This window comes from Triticum dicoccoides, chromosome 3B (assembly GCF_002162155.2).
Source record: "Triticum dicoccoides isolate Atlit2015 ecotype Zavitan chromosome 3B, WEW_v2.0, whole genome shotgun sequence".
Lineage (NCBI taxonomy): Eukaryota > Viridiplantae > Streptophyta > Magnoliopsida > Poales > Poaceae > Triticum > Triticum dicoccoides.
Window position 1 is genome coordinate 659,293,843 of NC_041385.1, and position 16,616 is coordinate 659,310,458.

A 16,616-nucleotide genomic window follows, 5' to 3' on the forward strand; every position below is an offset into this window, starting at 1 on the left:
GCTATGGCCTTTTAAGCAAGACCGATCATGAATACATTCGAAAACGTTTAAATTTCAACATTTCACATTCCATATGTGAACCAAACCTATATAACTAGAAATTTTTTAAATAACTATTTCCACAAAAATATGTAAAACCATCATATTTTACTAGAAACCGCTTTTTGAAATGTGTAACAATTTAGTTCAAAATAGTGAAAATGTTTTTTCAAACATGCAATTGAAATATATGTGATTTTTGTGACACACACGTGTGAAATGTAACATGTAGGTTTTGAATTGTGAAATAGTTCCTCCGTCCCAAAATAAGCGACTCAACTTTACACTATCTTAGTATTAAAGTCAGTACAAAGTTGAGTTAGTTATTTTGGGATGAAGGGAGTAGTAACCACGAAATGTGAAATTGATTTTTTGAAAGAGCGCAATATGTTATTCTAAATGTGTAACTAAAACAGATGTGATTTTTGTGAAACATGACATTGAAATGTAAAAATGTAGGTTCTGAATTATGAAATACTAACCACAAAATGTGTAATTATAATGTATAAATGTGCAAATGATTATTTCAAAAGAGTTAAATATGTTTTTATAAAATGTGTAACTAAAATATATGCGATTTTTGTGAAACATGTTAGTGAAATGTAAAAAGTAGGTTTTGAATTGTGAAAAATATTAACCACAAATGTGAAATTGCAATATACAAATGTGAAACTGCTTATTTCAAAAGTATGAATAAGTTTTTCAAAATTTTTAATTTAAATATATGTGATTTTCCTGAACCAAGCCAGTCTGAAGTGACATGTAGGTTCTGAATTATGAAAGAGTAACTACAGAAAGTAAAATTCTATTGTGTCGTTTGTGAAACTGATTGGTTGAACATGTGTAATAGTTTATTTCAAAAGAGTGAAATATGTTATTCGAAAAATGTGCAATTTAATTAGGTGTTTTTCACGAAGGAAGCCCATGAAAAGTGAAATGTAGGTTCTGAATTGTGCAATAGCCACTACAAGAAGTGAAATTGTAGTGTATCATTGTGAAACAGATTATTTTGACATGTGAAATATTTGTTCAAATTTAAATATGGTTAAAAAATATTCAAGTTTGATCTCATTTTAATGATTTTGGCGTATGGAGTTCAAATATGAAAGAAAATTCACAAATGAATATATGGTTTAGAAGATATGGATGTTTTAAATTAGCTAAGGAGGAAGAAATTGTTGGAATTATTATGTGGGAGAAGAAAAAGTGATTCTGCCACACTGTCATGCATGCATGTGAAGTACACTAGTGGGGGCCAACTGTTGAAGAGTGAGAGTGGAAATACGAAGATGGGAAATCCAGAAAAGAAATGTTATACAAAGATACTTGGCCCACATAGTGTTAGATGACAACTCCCTATTGGAAACCACCTTGCTGGTAGGTATAGCAACTGCGCAATTCTACAATTCATCGGGAATGGTGGTTCAGTTGCGGCCAACGACCGGTAGGGGACGCTCGGAGAGAGACGCTGTAGCAGTTCCTTGTCAAGGCCAGCATCGTCTGAGGATTTGGCGCCGGTGGCCACACGCCTATGACGGCCGGCATTTTCCATGGATAGATGAACCCTGTGCAGCAGGGGCATCTACTTGGCCCAATGATGTACCTGATGGCACCGGCCAACGACATGTTCTTAGTGGTGGGCAACGACATGGGTTCGTCCCCAACGGGTACGCAGAGATGGCTATGGTGCCTCCACCACCAACACCTCCTCAAGGTGCGGTGGGTATCATGAGCCCTGGGTCATCGGACGGGAGGAGCTCCATGACACAGGTTGACATGACGAACTACATAGGCGACGGAGCGATGATGGAGAACGGCGACGCCCTGGGGGATCAGCCCTCCAAGAGGAGCATCGAGCATCACCACCGTCACATCATCAAGAATCGTGAGTCAGCCGAACCATAGTACCGAATTGAAAGCTTTGCTTCAGGAGGAAACTTTCAAGGGGTCGATTTATTCACACTAATCTTCTCGACTCTATTACTTCAACAACTATAGCTCGTTCTTCTCTGCAACGAAGATGTACTTCTATGAAGTTCCTCGAACTCATCACTAGAGACAACATTCTCTTCGGTTGTGTATGGACCCTTTTTTTGTTATGCACTAGCAAACAAATCAGTCAATACCTGTTGAGGTAGTCCTGGATTAGGGGGTATCCGGACAGCCGGACTGTATACATCGTCTGGACTATTGAAGCTTGAAGATACAAGACTCAAGACTTCGGCCCGTGTCTGGATGGGACTCTCCTTTGCGTGGAAGGCAAGCTTGGCAATCCAGATATTGTGTTTCCTTCCTGGTAACCGACTCCATGTAAACCCTAGCCCTCTCCGGTGTCTATATAAACCGAAGAGGTTGGTCCTTAGAAGGACGATCACAATTACAATCATACCATCATAGGCTAGCTCTTAGGGTTTAGCCTCTACGATCTCGTGGTAGATCTAATCTTGTACTACCCATATATTCAATATTAATCAAGCATGAAGTAGGGTTTTACCTCCATCGAGAGGGCCCGAACCTGGGTAAACATTGTGTCCCTTGCTTCCTGTTACCATCAGCCTAGACACACAGATCGGGACCCCCTACCCGAGATCTGCCGGTTTCGACACCGACATTGGTGCTTTCATTGAGAGTTCCTCTGTGTCGTCGCTGCAGGGTCTGATGGCACCTTCAATCGTCAACAACACGGTCCAGGGGGAGACTTTTCTCCCCGGACAGATCTTCGTGTTCGGCGTCTTCGCACTGCGGGCCAATTCGCTTGGCCATCTCGAGCAAATCGACAGCTACGCCCCTAGCCACCATGTCAGGTTTGGAAACTTGAACTACACGGTAGATATTCGCGGAGACTTGATCTTTGATGGATTTGGGCCTGCGCCAGGAGCACCGAATAGTCACGATGAGCACGGCTTCGACCTGCCGTCGGACGATGCTCGGGATATCGGCCCTTCAGTAAGAGCCTCGGATCTAAATCCGGAGTAGGTTGCGTTGCCTAAGGACGAAGGGGTGGACCCCGCCCCACAGGCCGCACACTCATCTGCGATGGAGCCGAGCACAGGTCTCACCTCTGTGGAAGCCTGTAACCCCGGGCCCCTGGACTCGTATCCGGTTGTTGGTTCCAGTCCGCACACCCTCGAGCCAGCCGAGCTAGGCTGGGCTCCGGTAATGGAGTTTATCGCTGCGGATATCTTCCAGCACTTGCCCTTTGGCGACATGCTGAACTCATTAAAGTCTCTCTCGTTGTCAGGAGGCTGTGGGCCAAACTCTGTCCGGCTTGAGTGGGAACCAGGCGACGAAGGAATTCGCTGCCCACCCACCACCCACTTCATTGCCACGGTCGATGATGTAACTGACGTGCTTGACTTCGACTCCGAAGACATCGACGGTATGGACGACGATGTAGGAGAAGTACAGGAGCCACCACTCACAGGGCGATGGACGGCCACCTCCTCATACGATATATACATGGTGGACACTCCGAAGGAAACCAATGGCGATGAGGCAACTGAGAATAACCCCTCAGGGAGAAAAGCAAAGCATGGGCGTCGTCGGCGCCGCTCCAAGCCCCGCCACAGCAATACCGGCCCCAGAGATGAAAGCAATCCGGATGGTGCCGAAGAGGAATACAACCCTGACCAGCCCTCCTTCGAGCATGCCGAACAGGAAGATGAGCAGATCAGCCCAGACGAACAGGCGACTGACGGATATCCGGAGGAGGACAACTATATTCCCCCCTCCGAAGACGAGATGAGCCTCGGCGACGACGAGTTCGGCGTGCCCGAGGATCCCGTGGAGCAGGAGCGCTTCAAGCGCCGTCTTATTGCCACTACGAGGAGCCTGAAGAAGAAGCATCAGCAACTCCAGACTGATCAAGACCTGCTCACAGATAGATGGACTGAAGTCCTGGCAGCCGAGGAATATGGACTCGAGCGCCAAACGGCCGACCGGCCACCCCGTGGCCGGGATAAAACGGGATACCAGCCTGAATACCAGCCCGCACCCCCACGCCAATACACTACGGCCCGGGGCAACAGGCAAGACCTGCAAGATATACTGGAAAACAAAGCAGGACAGGCAAGATCGATCTACGGATCACAGGGGCGCGCCCCAGCACGCGACGATGACCGTCACGCCGGATACACTATCAACAAGTCTGGTCGGGCCGAACACAGCAACCGAGACCAATTCGAACTGCGTAGCCACATAGCCTAGCACAGAGGCGCCGCACACCCCCTCTGCTTCACTGAGGAAGTGATGGATAATGAATTCCCAGAAGGGTTCAAACCTGTAAACATCGAATCATATGATGGCACAACAGACCCCGTAGTGTGGATCAAAGATTTCCTTCTCCACATTCGCATGGCCCGCGGAGATGATCTACACGCCATCAAGTATCTTCCCCTTAAGCTCAAATGACCAGCCCGGCACTGGCTAAACAGCCTGCCAGCAAATTCCATTGGCAGTTGGGAAAACCTGGAAGACGCATTCCTCGACAACTTCCAGGACACATATGTGCGACCACCGAATGCCGATGATTTGAGCCACATTACTCAACAGCCCGGAGAGTCAGCCAAGAAATTATGTACCCGGTTCCTAACTAAAAAGAACCAAATAGTCGACTGTCCGGACGCCGAAGCCCTGGCAGCTTTTAAACATAATATCCGTGACGAGTGGCTCGCTCGACACCTCGGCCAGGAAAAACCCAAGTCCATGGCAGCTCTCACAACATTAATGACCCGCTTTTGTGCGGGCGAGGACAGCTGGTTGGCTCGCAGCGGCACCACGCCACAATCCGGCACTTCGGATGACCGTGATAGTAACGGCAAGCCACGACTCAACAGACATAAGCGACAGAACAATGGTGACAACACTGAAGATACGACAGTAAACGTCGGATTTAGCGGATCCAAATCCGGTCAGCGGAAGAAGCCGTTCAAAAGAAACAATCAGGGACCGTCCAGTCTGGACTGTATACTGGAGCGCTTGTGCCAAATTCATGGCACCCCGGACAAGCCAGCTAACCACACCAACATAGATTGCTGGGTATTCAAACATGCCAGCAAAATAAATGCCGAAAACAAGGACAAGGTGCTGCACAACAACGATGACAAGGAGCCCCGACATCCGAACATGGGGGGACGGAAGAAATTCCCCCCAGGTGAAAACGGTCAACATGATCTACGCCACTCACATCCCCAAGCAGGAACGGAAGCGAGCACTACAGGATGTCTACGCGATGGAGCCAGTCGCCCCCAAGTTCAACCGATGGTCAGCTTGTCCGATCACCTTTGATCGTAGGGATCATCCTACTAGCATCCGTCACGGCGGCTCAGCCGCATTGGTCTTAGACCCAATCATCGACGGATTCCACCTCACACGAGTCCTTATGGACAGCAGCAGCAGCCTGAACCTGCTTTACCAGGACACAGTGCGCAAAATGGGCATCGACCCCTCAAGGATCAAGCCCACCAAAACCACCTTTAAAGGTGTAATTCCTGGAGTAGAGGCCCGTTGTATGGGCTCTATAACATTGGAAGTGGTCTTCGGATCTCCGGACAACTTCCAAAGTGAAGAGTTAATCTTCGATATCGTCCCTTTCCGTAGTGGTTACCACGCACTGCTCGGACGAACTGCATTCGCTAGATTCAATGCGGTACCACACTATGCATACCTCAAGCTCAAGATGCCAGGCCCGCGCGGGGTCATAACAGTCAACGGAAACATGGACCGCTCTCTCCGTATAGAAGAGCATACTGCAGCCCTCGCGGCAGAGGTACAATGCGGCCTCCTCCGGCAAACCACCAATCCGGCGACGAGAACCTCAAGCACCGTCAAGCGAGTCCGGAGCACCCCGCAACAGGATCATCAGGCACGCCAAGAGCGCGATTAGCAGTCCCGCCTCCGCTTACACCCCATTAAAGCAGCATTCGTGCCACGCGTACACAATTACGCACTCAAAATACCATGGGCACAGGCGGAGGCGCAGCAGCGACTCAGTCAACAGTGCGGTATCACCGAAACATACCTTCATAATCTTTGCCTTTTACCTTTCAGGACATTGCTTTAGTGTAACCTCTTCAGAAGAGTCGGATTGCCGGACTTACATAGGAGAGAAAACCAAGGAGGCAACATGCTTTGCGCACAGAAGGAAACACCCAGGTGGAATCTATTTACGATCATTATACCTGTTTTATCTATCTGTACGTGACCTGCACCTGGATAATACATGTAAAATAGTCATATTCATCTCCGCTTAATGCAATCATTGTAAACATACACTTAAACATATTATTCATCAATGGGAGATCACATACAACGTCAGCTTATCAGTCCTATTTGAGCATTTTTTCTCGCAAAATGTTTATTTGATATTGCATCCGTACACCTTGGTACGTTCAGTTTGCCAGGGGCTTCTGATGGCGCCCCATAATATGGCAAGACAAGTCCGAACACTTTCAACAGTACGGCACCCCGAACTTATAGCACTATATGCATCAGCTCCGAATCATGTCTTGGGTCTACAGTTGGGATAGCCCGGATCCCTTGTTTTGGTACCTTACGTTCCGTTATATCGGCTAAGGTAGCATAGGGAGAACTACTGCGATTGTGTCCCGGTTCTTCCGGACGAGCACCTCAGTAGAGAAAGCCGAAAACTGACCGGCATGATGTGGTGAGAGCTGGTCGCTGTTCGAGAGGTCTTAAAATCTTTAAAGATTTTTCTGCTTTAGGCGATAAATCGGCTTCGTCCGATCTAGGCGTATATAGCGCCCCAATTTGGCCTTCCGGATTCTAGGGGCTTCGCCAAAATTTAAAATTGTAGACTTCTATGGCTAAGTGAAAGTTATAAAGCCGCATAGTCCGATTGCCTTGTTCGCTGCCGGACACCTCCTTAAGGGACCAAACATTTGGATAAAGAGTGTCCGGGTTTCCATGAACACCCCAGTACTAGTTACGTGGGGGCGGAAGCTGACGACTGGCCTACTTTCAGAATTTTTTAAACAGCCGCACAGAAGGTAATATTTTAAATAACAAAAGCACTACATAGCGCAAGTAACTTTGTCCTTAAATTACAAACATGATGGAAGTGAATTCATTCTAAAATTGTGTCCTTGGTACGTTCATCGGCCACGAGACAAGCGCCCTTCATAACACCATCGTAATACTTCTTCGGATTGCGATGCGCCTTGCCCTCCGGCGGCCCGTCCTTCACCAGCTTCTCCGCATCCAGCTTGCCCCAATGCACCTTTGCGTGGGCAAAGGCCCAGCGGGCACCCTCAATGCAAATGGATCGCTTGATGTCTTCGAGCCACGGACAGGCATTCACCATCCGCTTGATTAGGCCGAAGTAGCTAGCCGGCAGGGGCTCACCAGGCCACATCCGGACTATGAAATCTTTCATAGCCATTTTGGCCGCCCTATGGAGTTCGACAAACTGCTTCAGTCGGTCACTCAGAGGCATTGGATGTTCGGCCCCAGCATACTGGGACCAGAATAGCTTCTCTGTTGAGCTCCCCTCCTGGGCACGGTAGAACTCCGTGGCAGCTGATACGCTGCGTGGCAGATCTGCGAATGCCCCTGGAGAGCTCCGAACTCGAGTAAGTAAAAGAAATGCCTCCTCCACATGTTTGCTTTCCATAAAGAATTTCTTACCCGCCGCTATCTTTTTGGCCTCCTGGACTTCCTGCTGTGCCTTCTCAGCTTCGGCCTTGGCGTCTTTCATACCAGCAAGGGCCTCCGCAAGCTCGGCCTCTTTCGCCTTAAGCTCATGCTCCATGGACTCGAATTTTTTGCCGAGCTCCTGGAGCTCTTGTTGTACCTCGCCCACTCTGGCATCTTGCTTCTCGCGCTCTATGCGTTCCAAGGCCGCCTTGTCTTCGGCCTCGGACAACGCTTTCTTCAGAGAGGCCACTTCGGTGGTGGCCACTGTTACAAAATCACGATGCTTCGTTGTTAGAATAACTAATTTTATATACCGTTCATTATGTGAGAGCGGGGAATTACTCACCTTTGCTCTCTTCGAGATGCCTCTTCGTGTGGTCGAGCTCTCCCTGCGCCTACTCCAGATCCCGTTTTAGTACGGCGATCTCGGCTGTGCGGATAGCAGCGGCATGCAACACAGCCTGCTTATTCACATTAACACTTATTATTAGACTCCCGCGGATTATAATTGACCCTCCATTTGGTTTTTCTTTCCGACCACCAAACAGAGTACCAGGGGCTACTATCTATTGGGTGGTAATTTCACATATTTTTTACTTACCTCAATGCTTGTCAGGAGGCTGGTGCAAGCTTCAGTTAGCCCGCTCTTGGTAGACGAAACCTTCTGAATCACCGCACTCATAAGAGTATGATGCTCTTCATCCATGGAAGCGCTGTGAAGCTCTTCCAACAGACAATCCGGCGCCTCGGGCGCAACGGAAGTCCTCGACACAGACGGCTCTCCCTCCCTAACGAGGGGCTGCCCGCCTGAGTCTGGAACCACTAAAGGCCCCGGAACAGTGTTCGGCTGAGAGCCTGGCCTACTGTGGCTCTCACCGACACGATCCTCGCGGATCTTGAACCCCGCGTGTCCGACATCTAGAATTCTGCCTCGGGGCGTCTCCAGAATCACCTCCCCCCGCTCTGGGAGCCTTCGGGACAACACCTTCGTGTCGTCCGCGCGTTGAGGAGTGGTGGCCGTCGGGAGCGAGTTCATCTCCGAATCGCTCAGGGATCCATCCGAAGAAGATACCTCGGGATGAACCCTTGTCGGAGTGGATATACGTTCGGCATTATAAAAAGACTATGAAGTAAAGTCATTACAGGGTGCGGATACTTACGATCGCGCTAGGGGCTTCCCCCTGGGCAGCCACCCCTCCTTGCTATGGGCGGCCGTGGCGGGGTAGTCCGGAAGGGACACCTTTCCCTTCTTGGACGACCCAGCCTCCCCCTCCTGGGCGGCTTTCCTCTTTTTCTCCTCCCTAGTGCGGGGAGGTAGAGTTTCTTCTTGCTTCGCCCCGCCTCCACGGGAGGAATCTGTCTCGTCGTCATCAGACGACGTGGGTATGACGGCCTTGCGCCGAGGGCCTTTTCCGGCCCCCTGGTCCGCCTTCTTGGGCCCCTCACCCTCTCCGGGTGGGGCGGTCCCTTCTTCTTCTTCCTCCCCTTCGGGGGAGGAGTGTGCCTTGTCGTCTTCGAATGAGGCTTCTGGTGCAACCTTACGTCGGAGACCCTTTCGGATCCCCGGGGCTTTCTTATCGGCCTTCTTCTCCGGCACCTTGTAGGGCGCCGGGACCAGCATCTCTGTCAGGAGAGCATTAGCTGGGCTTTCTGGCAGCAGAGCCGGACAGTCAATCTGCTCCACTGTCTCCACATAATCCTGAACAAATATGCACAATTACTGAAGGCTCCCCCATGAATATATTGGGGAGAACCGAATCTGGTGGTAGCCTGAGAACTCACCTGACTAGGAGGCCGCGTGGCGTGGAGCCCACGGTCCTCGGATGTGGGAGGAGGTACTTTGGAGGCCTTAAACAACGCCTTCCACGCATTTTTGTGCTTCATGCCGTAGAGCCTCTGAAGCGTCTGGTGTTCGGCCGGGACGAACTCCCACAGATTGAATGCCCACCTTTGGCACGACAGAATCCGGCGAACGAGCAAGACCTGGATCACGTCGACAAGCTTGATGTTCTTGTCTTTCATGCTCTTGATGCAGTTTTGGAGTCCGGTCAACTCTTTAGATTCTCCCCAGGACAAGCCCCTCTTTTCCCAGGAGGTGAGCCGCATGGGGGTTCCGGATCGGAACTTGGGGGCCACCGCCCAGTTTGTGTCGCGCGGCTCGGTGATGTAGAACCACCCCGACAGCCACCCCTTCACGGTTTCCGCAAAGGAGCCGTCAAGCCAGGTGACGTAAGGCATCTTGCCCACCATGGCTCCTCCGCACTCTGCTTGCCGGCTGCTCACAATCTTCGGCTTCACGCAGAAGATTTGCAGCCACAAGCCGAAATGAGGCTTGATGCGGAGGAAGGCCTTGCATACGACGATGAACGCCAAGATGTTGAGGACGAAGTTCGGGGCTAGATCATGGAAATATAGCCTGTAGTAGAACATGAGCCCGCGGACGAAGGGGTGAAGTGGAAACCCCAGTCCACGGACGAAGTGGGCGAGAAACACGACCCTCTCGTGGAGTCCTGGGGTTGGAATGACCTGCCCGTCGTCTGGTAGCCGGTGCGCTATGTCTGCGGCCAAGTATCCGGCCGCCCGAAGATTCGCGATATTCTTCTCCTTCACGGTGGAAGCCACCCACTTGCCTCCTGCTCCGGACATGTTTAGCTGTGCGGAGAAAACTTGGACTAGGGCGCTGGGGCTCGAGGGGGCAAGAGTGGGAATAAGGCGTGGGTAAAAATGGGGAACTCTTATCCCCTTATAGAGGCGACGGAAGCGGTGCGCCTCCCCACTTGCCCGTTGGGAATCGCTCACCTCCCAAGCGCCATGATTGATGGCATGGTGGGATTACCCATACCCGTATTGATGAGAATCCTGTGATAAGGGGACACGACCTTTGCTTTGACAAGATGTGTCAAGGAAAGCGCCTCACAATATGCGCTGTGGCTGGTTGTAGAAAAATGGTTTGAATAATGACCCGACCTTGATGACATGTCACGCTGTCTAGAAAGTTGCTAGCAGATTGCATTTGTGAAATATCATTCTCTCTACGCTGATATGTGAGGATCATTTTGCGGATCCGGACACGGTTGAAGTGTTCGATAATTACCTTGGAGTATTCGGAGAAGGAACTCGCCTTGCAATGCCGAAGACAAGACTGCGCGTTGGACTCATCGTCATTGAAGCCTGGTTCAGGGGCTACTAAGGGAGTCCTGGATTAGGGGGTATCCAGACAGTCGGACTGTATACATCGTCCGGAATATTGAAGCGTGAAGATACAAGACTCAAGACTTCGGCCCGTGTCCGGATGGGGCTCTCCTTTGCGTGGAAGGGAACCTTGGCGATCCAGATATTGTGTTTCCTTCCTTGTAACTGACTCCATGTAAACCCTAGCCCTCTCTGATGTCTATATAAACCGGAGAGGTAGGTCCTTAGAAGGACGATCATAATTACAATCATACCATCATAGGCTAGCTCTTAGGGTTTATCCTCTACGATCTCGTGGTAGATCTACTCCTGTACTACCCATATCTTCAATATTAATCAAGCAGGAATTAGGGTTTTACCTCCATCGAGAGGGCCCGAACCTGGGTAAACATTGTGTCCCTTGCTTCCTGTCACCATCAGCCTAGACGCACAGACCGGGACCCCCTACCCGAGATCCGCCGGTTTTGACACCAACACCTGTTTCCGTCCACAATCTCCAAACACAAGGTAGGCAGATATTGCACCAACAAATTCAATTATGTTAGCACTGTTGAGAGATTGCACTAGTGAAAGTATGAACCCTATGCCTTGTTTTTAAGTGTTGCAATACCTTTTGTGCCCACTTTTATCATTTTGCTACCTTGTTGTTTTTATTTATTCAGATTATAAAAATATATTTCTACTATCCATACTACACTTGTATCATCATTTCTTTGTCGAACTAGTGCACCTATACAATTTGCCATTGTATTGGGTGTGTTGGGGACACAAGAAATTTCTTGTATTTGCTTGCAGGATTGTTTGAGAGAGACTATCTTCATCGAACACCTCCCACGGATTGATAAACCTTAGGTCATCCACTTGAGGGAAATTTGCTACCATTCTGCAAAACTCTGCGCTTGGAGGCCCAACGCGAGTCTACAAGAATAAAGTTGCATAGTAGACATCCCACAACCATGGGTGTTACCACTGTGAACAATGTTGCCATATGAATAATATCTTTTTGTAATAAAAAATATTGTTTCCATTTTTCAAGTGCCAGAAATGAATTTTCCGTGAAGGAAGTTCGTGGATCAACTTTTAAAATTAGGTCTTTTCATTTTTCATCCAAAGTAGACCACATTGTAAGACCAATGACCAATTTTCTTGAATTTCAGAGGATTATTGCTATATTTCATTGATTTACTAGATTTCTAGTGAATTTCCTAACTTTCTCATATTTGAACTACAAGTGTGATGTAGTTTGCTCCTGAAAATTGGCTAGGATCATTTTAAGCTTTTAGATTGGTGGTGTATGCACTGGGCACAACCAAAGTTGAAATTCCAAACCATTTTGTAGGAATGGTCAACATTGCAAGTTTGACCCAGAGTTGGAAAATCAAAGAAAATGAAAAAGTCTCAAAAATTAAAATCCTTGTGCATGGGGCCCTTTGGTGTCAACTAGTTTGTGATAAAAATCATAAACTTGCCATACCACAAGTTTAAAAAAACTTCACAAAAATGGCCTATCTAGTATGAACTTGCATGGATTTCAAGGCATATGCACATGGACCTAGCCACTACATAGTCAATGCTAACATGTCCAAATTTGGCACAACCATGGGTGTTACCATTGTGTAAAATATTGCCATAGGAATATTATAATTTTTGTAATAAAAAATATTATTTCTATTTTTCAAGTGCGAGAAATGAATTTTTTGTGAAGGAAGTGCTAAATAAGTTGTAAAACCGAGTCTTTTCATTTTTCATCCAAAGTAGACCACATTGGTAACCCAGTAACCAAATTTCTTGAATTTCATAGTAGTATTACTATATTTCATTTATTTACTAGATTTCTAGTGAATTATTTGAACTTGCTCAAATATGAACTACAAGTGTGATGTAGTTTGGTCCCAAAAGTTAGCTAAAATCATTTTATGCTTTTGCATTGGTGGTGTATGAATTGGGCACAACCAAAGTTGAAATTCCAAACCATTTTGCATGAATGGTCAGCATTGCTAGTTTGACCCCAGATTGGAAAAAATCAATGAAAATGAAAAAACCTCAAAAATTAAAATCCTTGTGCATGGGGCCCTTTGTGTCAACTAGTTTGCGGGAAACATCATAACTTGTAATACCACAAGTTTTGAAAATTCAATATTACACGTTTGACTCCAATTTAAGTAAGTTTTGCATGTTGCTATTTTTGGTAAGTTTTGTGTGTTGCAATTTTTGGCATGTTTTGCATGTTGCACTCTATTTGAACATGCAAAACTCACTCAACGTAGGAAATCCAGAACATAACATACAACTAGTGATTAGAAACATTCAAAAAACATATTGTTTTCAATTAAAAGGGAATCCAAAATGTCGGATCCTCAACGGTAGCTATAAGAAACAGAACAAACTACTTGATACGCTTAAGATGGCGAGCCAGGCGGCAGTGGGAGCATTGAGCATCCTACTCAAACTGAGTCGAGCACTCATACTACTCCACCAGTATTGGGGCATTCTTGCAGCTAGCCTCCAAGTGCTCCTTGCCAACCATCTGCTCATCCTTGTGGTCCTCATTAATCGCTAGATTCATGTCTGCCTGAGCAGGATGAGCGATGATCTCCAACCTCCCGATAGCCCTTCTCTCGTGCATCCTCCTGCTGTGCAATGATCTCCAACCCCCGTGATAGCCCTCCTCTTTGATAACCCACAAGTATAGGCGATAGTTTGTAGCCCTTTTCGATAAATAAGAGTGTCAAACCCAACGAGGAGCTAAAGGTAGAACAAATATTCCCTCAAGTTCTATTAAGCACCGATACAACTCTATGCACACTAAACGTTTGCTTTACCTAGAACAACTATGAAACTACTTTGCAAGAATAAAACTATGAGTACTTTGCGAGAGTATGCAAGGTAATAAAAGTAGATAGCTTTTGTCAAGAAGAAAGTCATTTTTCCCTAGGCAATCAATAACTAGGCCGGCAATCATTCTTGCGATTTTATACGAGGGAGAGGCATGAGCTAACATACTTTCTCTAGTTTGATCGTATGCACTTATGGTAGGAACTCGAGCAAGCATCCGCAACTACTAAAGATCATTAAGGTCATAAAACCCAACCATAACATTAAGTATCAAGTCCTCTTTACTCCCATACGCAATAACCCACTTATCCATGTTCAGGCTTCAACCACTCCGACAACCGATAATAAGCAAATTATGAATGTATTGCAACACCCTACAGCAGGGACCCCTCATGTTTGCGCGAGACGGAGGGAACCATCGGACAGCACCATAATAAATATACACTCAAACCAACCACGATCATCAATTAACCCATACGACAAAATAGATCTACTCAAACATCATAGTGTAACCACATATCATTGGGAAATAATATATAGTGTTGAGCACCATGTTTAAGTAGAGATTACAATGGGAAAAAGAGAGGTTACACCGCTGCATAGAGGGGGAGAAAGTTGGTGTTGATGGTAGCAAGGTTGTTGATGTAGATCGCCATCATGATCCTTGTCCCGACGCCACTCCGGCGCCACCATGAGAGGGGGGGGGGAAGAGAGCCGATACGTCTCCAACGTATCTATAATTTATGAAGTATTCATGCCATGTTTATAATATTTTTACATGTTTTGGTATTATTTGATTAGAACTAACCCGGACTGACGCTGTTTTCAGCAGAACTACCATGGTGTTGTTTTTGTGCAGAAATAAAAGTTCTTGGAATGCGCTGAAAAACAACGGAGAATATTTTTGGAAAATATAAAAAATACCAGAACGAAAAGCTACCAGAGGGGATTCCCGAGGCCACCACGAGGGTGCAGGTGCCCCCCTAGGGTGCGCCCCCAACCTCGTGGACTCCTCGTGGGCCCCCTTGCGTGAAACCGACGCCTACCCCTCCTATAAATCAAAAAAAACCCAGAACAGAAGGGAGATCGGTAGTTCCGTTGCCGCAAGCCTCCAGAACCATGAGGAATCAAGCTAGGCCCTCTCCGGCACCCTGCTAGAGGAGGCCATCATCACTGGAGGCCATGGGGGAGGATCTTTGAGGGGCCATCATCGCCATGAAGTCTAGGGACAAGAGGGAGAACCTCTCCCCATCCATGGGGAGGCCATGGAGGAGGAAGCACAAGGGGGCGAACCTCTCCTCCTCTCTCTCGGTGGCGCCTGAGTGCCATCGGGAGGGGAATCATCGCCACGGTGATCGTCTTCATCAACATCAACATCGTCATCACCATCCTCATCTCTTTTCAGTGGTCCACTCTCCCCCCTGCTGTAATCACCTACTTGAACATGGTGCTTTATGCCACATATTATGATCCAATGATGTGTTGCCATCCTATGATGTTTTGAGTAGATTTCCTCTGTCTTTGGGTTTTTTGATGATCTAGATTGGTTTGAGTTGTATGTTTTATTTTGGTGCTATCCTATGGTGCCTTCCGTGCCGTGAACACATGAGGGATTCCTGCTGTAGGGTGTTGCAATACGTTCATGATTTGCTTATAGTGGGTTGCTAGAGTGACAGAAGCTTAAAATCGAGTAAGGGGGTTATTGCGTATGGGATAAAGGGGACTTGATATGTTAATGCTATGGTTGGGTTTTACCTTAATGATCTTTAGTAGTTGCGGATGCTTGCTAGAGTTCCAATCATAAGTGCATATGATCCAAGAAGAGAAAGTATGATAGCTTATGCCTATCCCTCATATGAAATTGCAATAATGATTACCTGTCTTGTTAACAATTGCCTAGGACAATTCTGCACACCAACCCATGATGATCCACAAGTATATGGGGTCAATTGTAGCCTTTTCGATAAGTAAGAGTGTCGAACCCAATGAGGAGCAAAAGGAAATGACAAGTGGTTTTCAGCAAGGTATTGTCTCCAAGTGCCAAGTTTGTAAGTAGCGGAGTAGTTTGACAGCAAGATAATTCATAACGAACAAGTAACAATAGTAGTAACAAAATTGCAGCAAGGTAGCCCAATCCTTTTGAGGCAAAGGACATGCCAAAACGGTTTCTTATGATAAGCAAGTGTTCTTGAGGGTACACGGGAATTTCACCTACTCACTTTCATCATGTTGGCTTAATCCGTGTTCGGTACTTTGATAATTTGATATGTGGGTGGACCGGTGCTTAGGTGCTGTTCTTACTTGAACAAACCTCCTACATATGATTAACCCTCTCACAAGCATCCGCAACTACGAGATACGTATTAAGAATAAATTCTAACCATAGCATTAAACTTTTGGTTCCAATCGGTCCCTTACGGAATAACGCATAAACTGGGGTTTAAGCTTCTGTCACTCTCGCAACCCACCATCTAATAACTTCTCCACAATGCATTCCCTTACGCCCAAATATGGTGAAGTGTCATGTAGTCGACGTTCACATGACACCACTAAGAGAATGGCAACATACATACCATCAAAATATCGAACATATATCAAGTTCACATGATTACTTGCAACATGATTTCTCTCGTGACCTCAAGAACGAAAGTAACTAATCACAAATGACAAACATGCTCAAGATCAGAGGGGTATTAAATAGCATAATGGATCTGAACATATAATCTTCCACCAAATAAGCCATATAGTAATCAACTACAAGATGTAATCAACACTACTAGTCACTCACAAGCACCAATCTATAGTTTTGATACAAAGATTGAACACAAGAGATGAACTAGGGTTTGGGAGGAGTTGGTGCTGTGAATATGTTGATGAATATAGCCCTCCCCAAGATG

The 16,616-nt window shown here is 47.0% G+C and overlaps 1 pseudogene; it reads left to right on the plus strand.

Moving 5' to 3' along the window:
* The window catches only part of LOC119279758, a 32,785-nt pseudogene that overhangs the window by 1,161 nt on the left and 15,008 nt on the right, over positions 1-16,616 (plus strand).